Here is a 15,994-nt window from a genome sequence, read left to right as displayed (position 1 = left end):
GCTTACATACGGGCTCCTGGATCCTGGCTGCTCAGTGTGATGCTTCCAGAGAGCGGACTCTCTTCCTTCTCAGCTGTGCAGAGCGGAGACTCCTCCGGCTGGGAATCGCTCGAGCGTGCTGTGTCCGCGGATGTCTGTGTACCGTACCGTGCCGCTGCTGCTGTAGATGCCTCGCGCTGGTGACGTAGAGTTGTGAATCTCGCTCTCCTATATGTAATGTATACAATAACATTGCGTACTACAGTAATCTATGCTATATACTAGGCATAGCATACAGTATATTGCCTGTCTTTGTAAATGGGAAGCACAGCTTTATATTTGTTTCTGCAACTAGGTGTACAATACGTTTATGCTGTTACTGGAGACTTCTCATTCTGCTGGACTAGCCTTACACTGATAACACAGTCCACTTCAGCTTATAGGAGGGCTATCTAACTCTGAGCTCACCTCCATCTCTACTGGGCTTTTATTTTCCCTGTTCCCCAGTTATCAATGCTGCTTCAGCTGTACCACAAAGCAGCCCTCAGATCCCATTTGTATAGCTGCTGAGCCATAAGATATCAGCAATTCTTCTTAGCAAGGCGTGATATGCTGGGGACAGGCGCGTCTCTAGCCATTTTGTCACTCCAGGCGAGAAAACCTGTGGCGCCCCCCCCCCCCCCCCCCCCATCTTTCACCATAAAATAATCATACCGCAGCAATGATTCACCAGAAAATAATCATAATGATCATAATGTGGCCAGCGTTCACCAGAAAATAATCGTAATGTGGCCAGCGTTCACCAGAAAATAATCATAATGTGGCCAGCGTTCACCAGAAAATAATCATAATGTGGCCAGCGTTCACCAGAAAATAATCATAATGTGGCCAGCGTTCACCAGAAAATAATCATAATGTGGCCAGCGTTCACCAGAAAATAATCGTCTGTGGCCAGCGTTCACCAGAAAATAACCGTAATGTGGGCAGCGTTCACCAGAAAATAACCGTAATGTGGGCAGCGTTCACCAGAAAATAATCGTAATGTGGGCAGCGTTCACCAGAAAATAATCGTAATGTGGCCAGCGTTCACCAGAAAATTATCCTAATGTGGGCAGCGTTTCACTAAAAATGTATAATTACCTGTAAAAAGAAAAGCATTTACTCATCTGTAGAAGACTCCTCTCCCTGGGCGAAGCTTCCCCGACTATCTTCCTGCAGCAGCGCAGCCAGCCTCCGGAAGTTCCGCGCTGATGAGCAGGGCTACAAGAAGATGGCGTCCGAAGCCCTGTACTGGAGACACAAATAGTCTCCAGTACATGGCTTCAGACGCCATCTTCCCGTAGCCCTGCTCTGCCTGCCGGAAGACTATGCAAGCTGTAACAGTGAGCTGCGGGGATGAACTGGTGCGGAGTCTAGTAGACGCTGCAGCCAGTTCACCACAGGGGTCGCACAGTCTGGCGGGGGAAGGTGGGCACTTTCCCTCGTCCCCCACCCGTGGCCGTGCCCCTCCCCCACCCGGCGCTCCAGGCCACCGTTTGCCCTTGCCTGGTGGCTGGGACGCCTCTGGCTGGGGATATTCTGTTTAAAGAATACCAGAGCCCAAGAGAAGATGAGAAACAGGGAGGGGGATGGAAGCTGGCGAGTTTGGTGAAATTGGATGTGTGTATGCACCCTTATTAGGCCTGTTTTTCACAGGCGGCTGAAGTTCTCATTTGTCGCACAGTTCAGCCTTCTGGCTGCTGGATACAAGTGCCATTTGGTTGCAATTACATGCAGCTGGATGGAAGCGTTTGTGAATGCCACACGTGTCACATTTGACATGCGATGGTGTTACCTGTCTGCCAAAATCCATCTCATTTCACCACCACCACCATGCTTATATGCGACTCCATGGGATGCACCTCGACATGCATCAGGTGGCACAGAGGGGGACACTGCGGTTAAAGGGGGCACAGGGGACAGAGGGGGAACAGTGTTTCGGCTTAAAGAGACACTTAAGCCAGAAAAAAATAAATTGTACTCACCTGGGGCTTCTACCAACCCCCTGCAGCAGTCCTGTGCCCTCGCAGCCACTCACTAATCCTCTGGTCCCCCGCTGCCAACTAGTTTCGTTTTTGCCGACAGGCCCGTCAGGACTGGCCATGCGTAGCTTTTTCCGCATTCCCGACTGTAATTAGTGCTATTGCGGACCGCAATGCGTACAAAAATACGTGTTGCCGCATTACGCATGCATAGATATGCGGCAACGCGTATTTTTGTACGCGTTGCGGTCCGCAATAGCGCTAATTACAGTCGGGAATGCGGAAAAAGCTACGCGTGGCCAGTCCTGACGGGCCTGTCGGCAAAAACGAAACTAGCTGGCAGCGGGGGACCAGAGGATTAGTGAATGACTGCGAGGGCACAGGACAGCTGCAGGGGGCTGATAGAAGCCCCAGGTGAGTAAAACTTTTTTTTTTTTTTTTTTTTTCTGGCTTAAGGTTCACTTTAAGGCCTGGTGCACACCAGAGGAGTTTTTCTGAGCATTTTGAGTTTTTAAATCTGCTGCTAATGTTATCCTATGTGTCTGTGCACACTGGAGCAATGAGGTTTTGTAAAAAACCCCATAGCATTACATTGGGAAGAGCTTTTAGAGCAGGGGTCCCCAACCTTTTCCGGCCCGGGGGCCACTTTTTGTCCGAATTTTTGTTCGGGGCCCGCTGGGGGGGGGGGGGGGGCGCGGTCGGAGTGCGTGCGTCCTGGTGGACAGTGTCGTGCGGTGGGGGCGGACGGAGTGCATGCGTGCGTGCGTCCTGGTGGATATTGTTGTGCGGTGGGGGGTTGGCGGCATAGCTGGCATAGTTGCCTCAGTATGGCTAGTACAGTGCCCAGTATAGCCCCAGTATAGCTAGTATAGTACCCAGTATAGCTAGTATTGTACCCGGTATAGCCCCAGTATAGCTAGTATAGTACCCAGTATAACTAGTATAGTACCCAGTATAGCCCCAGTATAGGTAGTATAGTCCCAGTATAGCTAGTACAGTGCCCAGTATAGCCCCAGTATAGCTAGTATTGTACCCAGTATAGCTAGTATAGTACCCAGTATAGCCCCAGTATAGCTAGTATAGTACCCAGTATAGCCCCAGTATAGCTAGTATAGTACCCAGTATAGCCCCAGTATAGCTAGTATAGTACCCAGTATAGCCCCAGTATAGCTAGTATAGTACCCAGTATAGCCCCAGTATAGCTAGTATAGTACCCAGTATAGCTAGTATAGTACCCAGTATAGCCCCAGTATAGCCAGTACAGTGCCCAGTAATAGCTAGTCCCCGACAGGCCCCCCGCGGCCGCCGCTGCGATTACCTTAGCCGGCGGCCGCTTATTCGCCTCTCATGTCCGGGCCGGCGTGAAGTGATGCACAGCAGCGTGCCCCACGGCTGCTGTGAGGAAGAGGCAGGAAGCAGAAGAGAGAGCGGCTTCCTGTAGCGGCGATGTGTATCGCCGTTACTATGGGAACCGCTCTCTCTCTTGCCTCTGTCTCCTCCTCCTCACAGCAGCCGTGGGGCGCGCTGCTGTGCATCACTACACGCCGGCCCGGACATGAGAGGGGAATAAGCGGCCGCCGGCTAAGGTAACAGCAGCGGCGGCCGCGGGGGGTGGGGGACGGGCGGGGGGCAAGAGGACTGTCCCGCGGCCCAACTGCAAACGTCCCGCGGACCAGCAGTGGGCCGCGGACCACAGGTTGGGGACCCCTGTTTTAGAGGTTTCAAAAGCTCTTCACAATGTAATGCTATGGGGTTTTTTACAAAACCTCATTGCTCCAGTGTGCACAGACACATAGGATAACATTAGCAGCAGATTTAAATACTCAAACCGCTCAGAAAAACTCCTATGGTGTGCACCAGGCCTAAGTATGGATTCAGGTTAAAAATGAAGGTGTGGGTCCTAATGAAGCACATAGCTGGAAATAGTCTTCAATGTAGACTAGGGATGGTCAATGAGGTGCAATAATTGCTAGTTGATGTAGGATTATGCAAAGTGTGAATCCATTGTAAATGTATGCAGCTTGAAAATGGGCCAATCCAATCTCATGAAGGTGGAATTTGATTGGTCCACTTTCAAGCACCATGCACCTGCCCTGCCAGCACCTTCATCCTTCTCCTGTCCAGTCACTGCACCATGGCAATGCTCCCAGAATGCACCTGCCTTGCCAGTGCATTCATCTTTCTTCCTGTCCAGTCACTGCACCATGGCAATGCTGCCAGCATGTAACATTGATTTCAACATGCCAATGGGAAATAATTATGTTGTGTCATCTCATTACAGCTGGAAATATTGGGAGGTTCAAACACATGACTGAACAAGTCCAGCACACTCCGCCTGCTGTTTACTTTTCAATGACTGGAAGAACTTCATTCTCAAGGGGCAAATGACTTCTTACTTCTAAGGCACGTGACTACCGAACTCGGCTACTTAGATGTGGTATCAGGTGGGTATGTGGATACCTAAATACTGCATCTGAGGCACATAGTTCCTTCATTCTGATACCTGGGGCACATGGCTAGTTAATTTTGGTGTCTGGGGACTGGGAAACAAAGCTGCTCAATTGTAATGTCTGGGATGTATGGCTGCTGTATTCTGGTATTGTGGGGTGTATAGCTACCTCATTCTAGTATCTGGCAGCACATGGCTGCATATATTGTGAAAAAGAGAAAAACACTTTTTACTTTGGGGGCTGCTTTCCTTTTTTTTTCTTTTTTTCTGCTGCATAGTTAATACTAAGGCCTCTCTCCCACAAAGACGTTGCGTTTTAGGGGATGTTAAGGTCACATAACGTGCCCCTAACGCAACGCGTGGTGGTGTTGAAGTTGGACGTCAGATTGAGCCGCGTTATGTGGCTCTCAAAGCAGCCGCTCCAGGATAGTGATGGGAAGTCCAGATCTTTTTAAGGATTCGGATCATTCGAATCGAATCATTGAAAAGATCCGGATCTTTGAACCGAATCATTTTACTAGGGAAGTAGACTGGGTGAAATGACTAGCAGGACAGGACTTTCCCTGCACTGTACATTCTGTATGTTACTGTTTCTTCCAGACAGACATTCACTGTGAACCGAATCTTTCATTGTGATGATCCGGATGATTCGACTCACAAAAAAAGATCCGGATCAAATGAACTATTCGTTCATGATCTGGGCAACACTACAAGTCCCACCAGGAGTCACCACAGTGCAGTGAATATTAATTAGCCATGTGGCTAGTCACTGATCATGTGTAAGCAGTCTAACGGGTATAACGTACAGCATGCTGTACTTTGATTTAATGTGCAGCGTTATACCCTAACACAAGGTGTGCACTTAAACAGCACATTGATTTTACAGTGCTGTGAGTTAGGCTGCGTTACTGGCTGCTGTAACGTGGGAATTTAACGTCCCACTGTGAAACCAGCCTAAACATTCGTTAAAACTGTGCATTCAGGAACATCTCCAATATTACATATATTTTTGGTTTTCAGCACTGGAACAATTAAATGAAAAAATATATATTTACTAAGAGTACTCCATAGTTGTAAAATAATACTTTTCTATCATTCTCCCAGTCTAAAGCCTCATACACACGGGCTACAACTGTCGCCGCAACCACGTGGCACGCGCGTGTTGCGGCGACAGGTCGCCCGTGTGTATAAGGCGCGCACCACAAACCGTCGCTTGTCAGAGCTGTCGCCAGGCGATTGACTTGGCCAATCGCCTGGCGACCTCTGTCGCCGCAACTTCGACGCAACTGTCGCTAGTCCGCCGTGTGTATGCGGACTAGCGACAGCAACTCCATACACAATGCATGGAGCTTCCGGCGGGGGGGGGGGACAGCGGGGAGGAGGAACCTTCGGCGACAGCTTCCGCTGAATCTGTGTCCCTCTGTGTACGGCTGTTGCACAGAGGGACCTGGCGACGAGCTGTCACTGGCTTTTTTTTTTTTTTTATTATGGCTCTTGCCACAGCGGTGGCCTCAAGTGTATGAGCCATAAGACTGTTTCTGGCATTGCTTGATGATTTTTAATTCACTATTAATACTTGTTCAGATGTATTTGTATATTATCATTTTTAAGCCTCACAAATTCTTATACTGTACACCCGGGGGTTCACGTACCATGTGTTCAGAACCTAACAGCTACTGGGTTTTTAACAGTTCTGCAACATTTATCTGGGTCATATCAGATCACAGTAAGTATTGCTAAAGGATGAGTGAAATGGCGTGTGTGCAGTTGCTGCAGCATACCGTACATGTAATGGCATCACTGACACTTTATAAAAATGTACTGTATATCAGGGGTCCCCAACCTTTTTAAGCCCAGGGCCCACTATCCCGACCAAACTTTTCTCTGGGGCCCCCCGGGGGGGATGGGGGGCGTGGTTAGTGGCAGCGGCAGCCCCCCCTCTGTTCCCTGATTTTGAGTGTAGTATATAGGTAAGTAGGTATCTAGGTATAGTTGCCCCCAGTATAGGTAGCTAACACAGTTGCCCCTGTATAAGGACTATAGTTTCCTCAGTATAGTTAGTTAGGTAGTATAGTTACCCCAATATAGTTAGTACAGTTACCCCAGTATAGTTAGTACAGTTACCCCAGTATAGCTAGTACAGTTAGCCCAGTATAGCTTACCGCATGAATTACGCAACAGTGCAAGTCTATGGTGACGTGGCAAGTGTGAATCTGATTGCAGCAGCGGTGCGGCACATAGGCAGAGCGATGACCTTTCAGTGACGTACTTCCTGTCCAGCAGGAAGTACATCACTGCGCGGGGGAAGCACTACACATATTACCCTGTTGATGCACTTTGCCGCAGTGTAATATACCTGGGGAAATGGTGCACCCTGAGCTCTCCTGCTGCAGGATGACTGCATTGCACAATGGCCTTGATTCACTAAAGCTACTGCCCACAAACAGCGCGGGTTATTAGCACACAGGTGCTCCGCGCAGTCCTGTCAGCAAAGTGTGTGCGCTTAACTAACGCGAGATGCTTCTAACTGCTGCGTGATGTGCTTGTAGTGCGACTGCGATACTCTGCTAGTATCTAGTATCGCAGTACCACAAATAGAAGCGTATTCATGACATAAAAAAGATAATGAGAGTTATTATGTTGGTTGTGCTACAAGCACATCGTGCAGAAGTTAAAAGCATTGCACATAAGTTGAGAACGCACGCTACGCTGATGGGACCTCGTGCTAATATTAACTGGGACTGTTTGTCCGCGGTAGCTTTAGTGAATCAAGGCCTGTATGTCAAATTGGCCTTAAAGGGTCCCTGAGATGGGGGATAGAAGAAATTCATACATACCTGGGGCCTTCTCCAGCCCCCTTCGGCCTGATCCTCGCTGCCATCCTCCGCCTTTTGAATTTACCGTGAAGGCTCCCATAAGTTTGGCCGCGCACACACCCCTATTGCGCTCATATAGCTGGGAGCGTTCTGTGCCTGTGCAGTACCATGCAGTCGCAGAACACTCGCAACCGCACTGCACATGCGCAACTTGGCCGTACTTACGGAAGCACTTACAGAGGATCCAGAAGACGTAGGATGGCGGAGAGGAAGCAATCACGTTTAAGAGGGCTGGAGGAAGCCCCAGGTATGTATGAATGTTCTCTATCCCGCAGTCTCAGGTACGCGGAACTATCTTCTAAACTGTACAGTTTCAATACTGTGTAAGTACTCAGTGGGCCTGATTTGTCAAGACCAGCACAAGGAAAACTGATGCAAAAGTGTTGCAGTTGTCCTGAGCAATCAGTCAGAATTTCTATTTTATTTGATAGTTAATCCCTGATTGGTTGCTCTCGGCGGCATAATTACTCTACTTTATATTGCATTTGTGTAATAAATCAGCCGCAATACAGTCCTACACAACACTTCATAAGTCAGGTGCATACAGTTCATTAAGCAGTAGAAGTATACATCAGAGCCTATAAGAAGGTGCCCAGGTGTATTATAGCTTTGGCTATGCCACCAGTCATGTAGGTATAGGAGCATTATGTTACAATGTAATGCACAGCAAGTCTCAGTGTGAACCAGCCCTTAGGTAGCATCTCCTAGGTAGCACCACAAAGTATGCTGGCGCTTTATAAATCAATAACCCTGGACGTGTTTAAATCCAGACTGAAAACCCACCTGTTCAGTTTGGTATTTACAGAAATATAACTTTTGTTGTGTGATAACTTCATCCTACTACCAATTAGGCCTCTTGCACACTGCAAGTGATTCCGATTCAGATTCCGCTTTTTAACCTCCCTGGCGGTTTATTTATTTTGCCAGGGAGGCTGCAATGTGGTTTTTTTTTTAATAAAAAAAAAAAATATTTCATGCAGCCAACTGAAAGTTGGCTGCATGAAAGCCCACTAGAGAGCGCTCCGGAAGCGTACTTTCGATCGCTTCCGGCAATCGAAAGTAACAAGATAGGCCGCAATGAGCGGCCTATCTTGTTTCGCTTTCCTCGTCGCCATGGCGACGAGCGGAGTGACGTCATGGACGTCAGTCGACGTCCTGACGTCAGAGCCGCCCGATCCAGCCCCTAGCGCCGGCCGGAACTGTTTGTTCCGGCTGCGCTGGGCTCGAGCGGCTGGGGGGACCCTCTTTCGCCGCTGCACGCGGCGGATCACCGCGGAGCGGTGGCAATCGGGCAGCACACGCGGCTGGCAAAGTGCCGGCTGCGTGTGCTGCTTTTTTCAGAACGGAAATCGGCCCAGCAGGGCCTGAGCGGCGACCTCCGGCGGCATACCCCGAGCTCAGCTCGGGATTACCGCCAAGGAGGTTAATCAGTTTTTACATCCGATTCAGATTCCGATTTGCAGTTTTCTCCCTGCACACTGCAAATCTGAATCGGATGTAAAAACTGATTAAAAAGCGGAATCTGAATCGGAATCACTTGCAGTGTGCAAGAGGCCTTACTGAGTCTGAGAGAGCCTAAGCGCTTTGAGTCATATGGGAGAAAAGCGCTATGGAAATGTTGTTATATTGTATTATACGTTACCTGTCCTGTAGCAGCCTCTGCGCGGTGTACGTAACCTTCCATGTGGCCTCTGTTAGACGTTATGCACCAGTTGCGTGTATGGAGAGCCTCCCGGGGGTTACAGGCATCATGCGGAGGCTGCTACAGGACGGGTAATGTATAAATGCACACACACGGGGGGGAGGGGGGATTGGGCGGCGGGCACAGACAATTCCCTTAAAAGGACTACTGTAGGGGGGTAGGGGACAAAACGTTGAACTTACCTGGGGCTTCTAATTGTCCACCGCAGAAATCCTGTGACTGCACAGCCACTCACCGATGCTCCGGTCCCCGCCGCTGGTTCACTTCCAGAATTTGCAACTATAAAGTCGGAAAACCACTGCGCCTGTGTGGCCGCATCCTCGCTCCTGCTGACCTCACCGGGAGTGTAATGCGGAGGCCCAGTACTGTCTGCATCTGTGCAGTGCACTCTTGGTGGCGGAAGCCAGGACGGGACTGCGCAGGCGCAGTGGTTTTCTGACTTTAAAGTCGTAAATTCTGGAAGTGAACCGGAGGTGGGGCCCAGAGCATTGGTGAGTGGCTGCGTGGGCACAGGACGTCTGCGGGGGACCATCAGAAGCCCCAGGTAGGCTCCACTCTCTTTCTGCCTACTCCCCTACAGTAGTCCTTTAAGATTTCATGCTGAAATCGGACGGGAATTGGCCTGCAGTATATGGGCAGCTTCAATGAACAGACACATTTATCTCTAATCAGATTTGATTAGAGTTAAATTTGTCTTTTTCGAATCTGCCCATGATCTCCTGATGTATGGGAACCTTAACAGGTTTTTTTTCCAGTCAGGACCCAGTGAGACTACTGATAAGGAATTTCAGCCATAAACTACTTTACTCTAGGAAGCCCAGTTCTCTGCCAGGACAGGATAGCTATAAAAAAGGGCAATAGTTCATATGCTGTATTCTAGAACTCTGAAGGTGCGTACACATGCACTACCACCGGTAACGACGGGTCCGCCGGACCCTCCTGCTGGGCGGACGTTCCAGCGACAGTAGTGCGTGTGTACAGTCTTTCAGGCAGACTGATGAGGCTGTTTCTGAACGATACTGTCGGCTGAAGATCCGCCCAGCGGGAGAATTCGGTGGACCTGTCGTTGCCAGTGGTAGTGCGTATGTACACACCTTGAGACACAGAGACAGACTGTTACAGTCAGCTGAGACAAAACAATAATTCTGCTTTTTTTTTTTTTTAAGTTTTTAAAATAAAACTGGGATATCTAAGTCATTTTTTTAGAAGTAGGATGTATACATTTGTTTACCTCTTCACTTAAAGAGGTACTCCAGTGAAAATAATGTAATAAAAAAAGTGCTTCATTTTTACAATAATTATGTATAAATATCTTCATCGGGCTGTAGTTATACGCTATAGCAGCATAGAGGGTGATATAGCGGCTGGGAACGCGGAAAATCACTTGCGGTCCCAGCCTGTCGGCGGCTGTCGCCGAGCCCGAAAGTAGCCGCCGGCGGGGACAGGAGGATCGGAGAGAGGCTGCGAGGGCACCATACAGCTTCAGGGGGCTGAGGGATGCCCCAGGTGAGTAAAAAATCATTTTTTATTTTTGACTTAAGTATCCCTTTAAGTGTCACTTTAAATGACAGGCAGCATGTCCCCTGAATAACATCAGTATGTCTTCCAAATCAGGTGATTAAAGCGGACCTGAACCCAGAAGTCCTCTCTGCTCTAAAAGATACACAACAGCATAATAACCTTTAAACATAAAAACATTTTTCTTACAGCTGATACAAATCTTAGAATAAATCTGCATTGTTTCTACTTCCTGATTCATGGAGGCAGACATATTGTTAAGCCCTATACGCACGCTCAACAGCGGTTTTTTTATGCAGTGCTGCATAAAAGACCACTGTTCAGCATGTGTATGGGGCTTTAACATCCAGGGCTTTCAAATGGGCTTATCTGCAATCTCTGCTAATTGGCAGTCATGTGACACAGGGGAGAGATCAGATTACCTCTTGTGATTATACACAAATGAGGGGGAATTAGACAGGCTAAACTCTCTAAATACATACAGGGTGCATTTCTCTCCGTTCTCCTTCTGTCCTGTGCAAGAGTTCAGGGCCCATTTAAGGGCCCTTTTCTACGAGCAGCTGATAGGCTGTGAAAAGGCTGTCAAACTCTCACAACTGCATGCCGCTGTGTGCTGCTGCCTGGCAACTGCTTACTAGCTGCCTGGTAACTGCTCACTGAGCGCACAGTTCAACCGCCTGTGGAAAAGGGCCCTAAAGAAAACCTAAGGCAAAAAAACAGTTTCACTTCCCTGGGGCTTCTGCCAGCCCCTGCAGCTGTCCTGTGCTCATGCCGTGATCCTGCCATGCTCCAGTCACCCACAGCACCCCTCTTTCAGCTGGATGCACAGCCCCGGTCTACGCACCTCCTTATCGCACCCCCGTGGACGGGAACTCTCTGCACATGTGTAGTGCGGGAAAATCTATACTTCTTATGCACAGAACCCTCCTGGCAACAGAGCGCTATCGAGGATGTGAGCGGCCGGCACCGGGCATGCGCAGGGGCCACTGACTCGCTAGGTTGTCTGACTGAAAGAGGTGCATGCGGGCGACTGGAGCATCACATAATCGCAGTGCGGGCACACGGCGGCTGCAGGGGGCCGGTTGAAGCCCCAGGTAAGTTATTTTTTTTTTTATTTTCGCTTTAGGTTTACTTTAAACAGCTATATCATGTAACTATATTCTCAAAATAAAAATTACGTTATCACAAATGACATCACTCGGCAACTTGTCCACAAATAATCTAAAAAACCACCTTAGCGGTATGGATGAGCTCAGCTCGTCCATGACCGGCGCGGTGAATTGCTCAGGCCCTGGTGGGCTGATTTTTCACACGGTTTGCTTTGTTACACGCAGCTAGCACTTTGCTAGCTGCGTGTACAAACCAATCGCCGCCGCTCCGTGCCGCGTTAGAGGGCGACACCCCCCCCCCCCTCCGAGACCCCTTGCGCAGCCTGGCCGATCAACGCCAGGCGGCGCTATGGGGTGGATCGGGACTCCCCCAGTCGCCATGACTTCATCCCGATCATCGCCATGGCGACGGGGGAAGCCAAACAGGAAATCCCGTTCTGAACGGGATTACCTGTTTGCTCTGATCGCCGGAGGCGATCGGAAGGGGTGGGGGGATGCCGCTGCACAGCGGCTGTCATGTAGCTAGCGCTAGGCTAGCTACATGATTTAAAAAACATTTTTTTTTAAAAAAGTGCTGCGCCGCCACCCTGGCGGATTTAATAGAACGCCAGGGTGGTTAAAGGACAACTTAAGTGAGGGATTTAGAGGCTGGCTCATTTGGGTCCAGTCTGGGTCTTCTGCGCATGCGCGGACCTCCCATATATGCGTAGTAGACCCGGACTGACGCGACTGAGACAGTTACCGGGGCTGATAGCTGCTGAATGGCAGACCGCGGGAGGATGGCAAGGGCCTCAGACGACCTTATGGGGCTGGAGGAAGCCCTGGGTAAGTATCTAATCTATAGAATGTGACGTCTCTGCTTTACTTTAAACACTCTCTCTCAAAACTCACTTTTTCCGTCAAGCATATGCTCTACCTTAGGCCATTTCACTTTTTGTACTTCCTACAAGATAACCGAAAACACACTGCCTCTAGGTATGATTATTGTATACTGCCGCATTTCTTGATTCCCCCCCCCCCCTATTCCTGTAGATTATAAGCTTGGAAGGGCAGGGCTCTCTCACCCTTTTGGGTTTTGTTACTCATTTATTCAGATTAATTTTGTCACTGTAATTACCAATTCTGTACTTTGTACCAACTCATCAATCATATACAGCGCCCCGCCCCCAGCTAGGCCTTATATTACAAGCATGCTTGAAATATAAGGGAGGCCTTACTTTCGGGGTAGGTCTTACTTTAGGGGAAAGACGGTACTTTTAGCCATAGACCCTGAACAAGCATGCAGCAGATCAGTTGTTTCTGTCAAACCTGACAAGATTAGCTGCATGCTTGTTTCTGGCCCAATTTAGACATGACTGCAGCCAAATAGAGCAGCAGAGTTGCCAGGAAACTGGTATTGTTTAAAAGGAAATAAATAAGGCAGCTTACATGTACCTCTCACTACAGTTGCCCTTTAACAGCTGGTGAGCCAAGTTTGCAGATCACTGGCTTAGTACAACGAGTCAAACGGATACGTTTAACAAGTTGAGACGGATCCTGTTTTAACCATTAGGATCCGTGCCCTGCGCCAAGCGGAGCTTAAAAAAAATGTTCCGAATGGGTACGTTTTTTAAGTAAGTGTAAACCAACCAACCCTTACTTTAATGTAAATAAATATGGCATTCTTCATATCCGTAGCGCTACAGGGTCACTAATAATTTAGGAATAGATGTAAATCATGCAAAGCTTAAAGGGAACCAGAGACGCCAGGAAAAAGATTTTATACATACCTGGGGCTTCCTCCAGCCCCATATGCATGGATCGCTCCCACGTCGCCGTCTTCCGCTTCCTGTATCAGCCAGTTCCGGGTCCCGTAGTTTCCGTCAGTCGGCCAGTCGGCGTCAGCACGCGGCCAATTGTCCGCATCATCGGGGCTCCCAGCATACCATTACACGTGCGGCTGCATACTGCTCAGCCACACGCGTAAGGGTATGCTGGGAGCCCCGGTGATGCGGACAATTGGCCGCGGCCGCCAGAAGTGACGGGACCCGGTACCGGCGGATCCAGGAAGCGGAGGATGGCGGCATGGAAGCGATCCAGGCTTATGGGGCTGGAAGAAGCCCCAGGTATGTATGAAATCTTTATTTCATTTTCTAAGTGCGGCGTCTCTGGTTCCCTTTTAAAGGGAAGGTTCACGCAGGAGCTAAAAAAAAATCCAAATCCACTTACCTGGGGCTTCCTCCAGCCTGTGGCAGGCAGGACGTGCCCTCGCCGCGGCTCCGCAGGCTCCCGGTCTTCGGTGGCGCACCCAACCTGGCCAGGCCCGGCTGCGAGGTCGGACTCTTCTGCGCTCCAATGTGCGTGTCACTGGTGCATGCTGATTTCATCGGACTTCGTCTGGGCTGTACTGCGCAGGCGCAGTAGGTCTGCGCCTGCGCAGTACAGCCTAGAGGACGTCTGACGTCAGCGCGCCCCCGTGAGGCGCATTTTGGAGCGCAGAAGAGCCCGACCTGGCAACCGGGCAAGGTCAGGTTGGGTGCACCACCGGAGAAGACTGGGAGTCTGCGGAGCCGCAGCGAGGGCACGTCCTGTCTACCACGGGCTGGAGGAAGCCCCAGGTAAGTGAATGTGGATTTTTATTTTTTTTAGCTCCTGCGTGAACCTTCCCTTTAAAAGGACAACTGAAGTGAGAAGAATATGGAGGATTCCATATTATTCTTTTTTAAATACCAGTTGCCTGGCAGCACTTATGATCTGTTTGACTGCAGTAGTCAAACACTTCAGCACTGACTCTTGAGATCCTCCACCAAAAACACCACTAAGATCATAGATACGTTTACCAGAAACCCATAGACCTTAATTACAGGGTCTATATATAGCTTCTATGGGCCTGCAGCTGGCATCCCTCCTGCTGGCCTCCCTCTTGCCACACCATATCCACCTTCACTCAGAGTGATAGATTCACCATGGATTTGAAGTTTAAAATAGATAGAGAATAGCATAGCTCCCAACTGTCCAGGCGAGGACTGGCCAGGGGGAAGGGGGGGCGATTGCCCCCCAGGCCGCCTTTCATTCAGTCATTTAGGGTTGGTCCAATGCCTGGTGTATTCAGGTTTGTTGTTGTAAGGCAATGTGAAACAACATACACACGGGCTACAACTGTCGCCGCAACCACGTGGAACTAGCGTGTTGCGGCGACAGGTCGTCCGTGTGTATGGTGCGCGCGCCCCGAACCGTCGCTACTCAGAGCTGTCGCCAGGCGATTGGCGCCGCTTCAACTTTGCCGCTAGTCCGCGTCGGCAACAGCTTCCGTCGCATCACTAATCCCTCTTCCGCCGTGTGTATGTGGAGGGACCTGGCGACGAGCTGTCGCCTATCTGTCGCGCACACTCTCCCATGTGCTAGCGACCAGCTACATTTGTAGCTTGTGTGTACCCACCATAGAGACTAGCTGATAAAAGTGCAATTAGAGGCCAGGCAAGCTGGTAAATATACACAGCATGATGCAGAGCTTGCCTGGAGGGTCCATGGTCAAAAATCTGTCTGGTCTCTCCCCATTGTTATGACTGCATGTGTGGATAAGGTGTTAAACAAGTTGAAAAGTTTTTGACAGTCCCTAGACTCCAGGAGGGGTGCTTTCTGACTTGCGTGTGAGACTGGCAGGGACAGGAGTCCTATTACAGGAAAGTAGTCTCTGTCTGATGTGGGACTGCAATACAGATAGGGCTTGATTCACAAAAGAGTGCTAACTGTTAGCACGGCCGTTTGCGCGCGATCATGAATTTTTGCTTGCAAACACGAATTTTCACGCAAAATCGTTATCGTTTCCACGTGCAAACGGTTATGAGTTCGCACGAAAATGGGCGTGCTAACAGTTGGCACTCTTTTGTGAATCAAAATTCTTGCAGGGGGGCCCGGGGACTTCTAGTTACCCCCCTGATATGCGCATTAGTGAGTGATTTTACAGCAATTGCAATTTTACCATGATTTTAATGTAAATCAATGGGAGCGTTTTTAAAAAAGCTAAAAGTGCTCAGAAAAGCGCATATAGTGTATCTGAGCACTTAGTATTTGTACGCTGCGGGTGAGTTGGGCACCGGGAGCGCTGAATGACTGCTCTTCCTGTTGCCACTAAACTCACTGGTGCTGCTCCCTAGCGTTCTGGACGAGCTGAGCTCGTCCAGAGACGCCGGAGGTCACCGCTCAGGCCCCGCTGGGCCGATTTGAATAATTAATTTTTTTAAACACGCAGCAAACACTTTGCTTGCTGCGTGTCCTACCCGCTCGCCGACGATCTGCCGCGATACAGGCCCGCCCCCCAAGACCCCGTGCGCTGCCTGGCCAATCACTGCCAGGCAGCG

This window comes from Hyperolius riggenbachi, chromosome 10, assembly GCF_040937935.1.
Source record: "Hyperolius riggenbachi isolate aHypRig1 chromosome 10, aHypRig1.pri, whole genome shotgun sequence".
Lineage (NCBI taxonomy): Eukaryota > Metazoa > Chordata > Amphibia > Anura > Hyperoliidae > Hyperolius > Hyperolius riggenbachi.
This window is presented reverse-complemented; position numbering follows the sequence as displayed.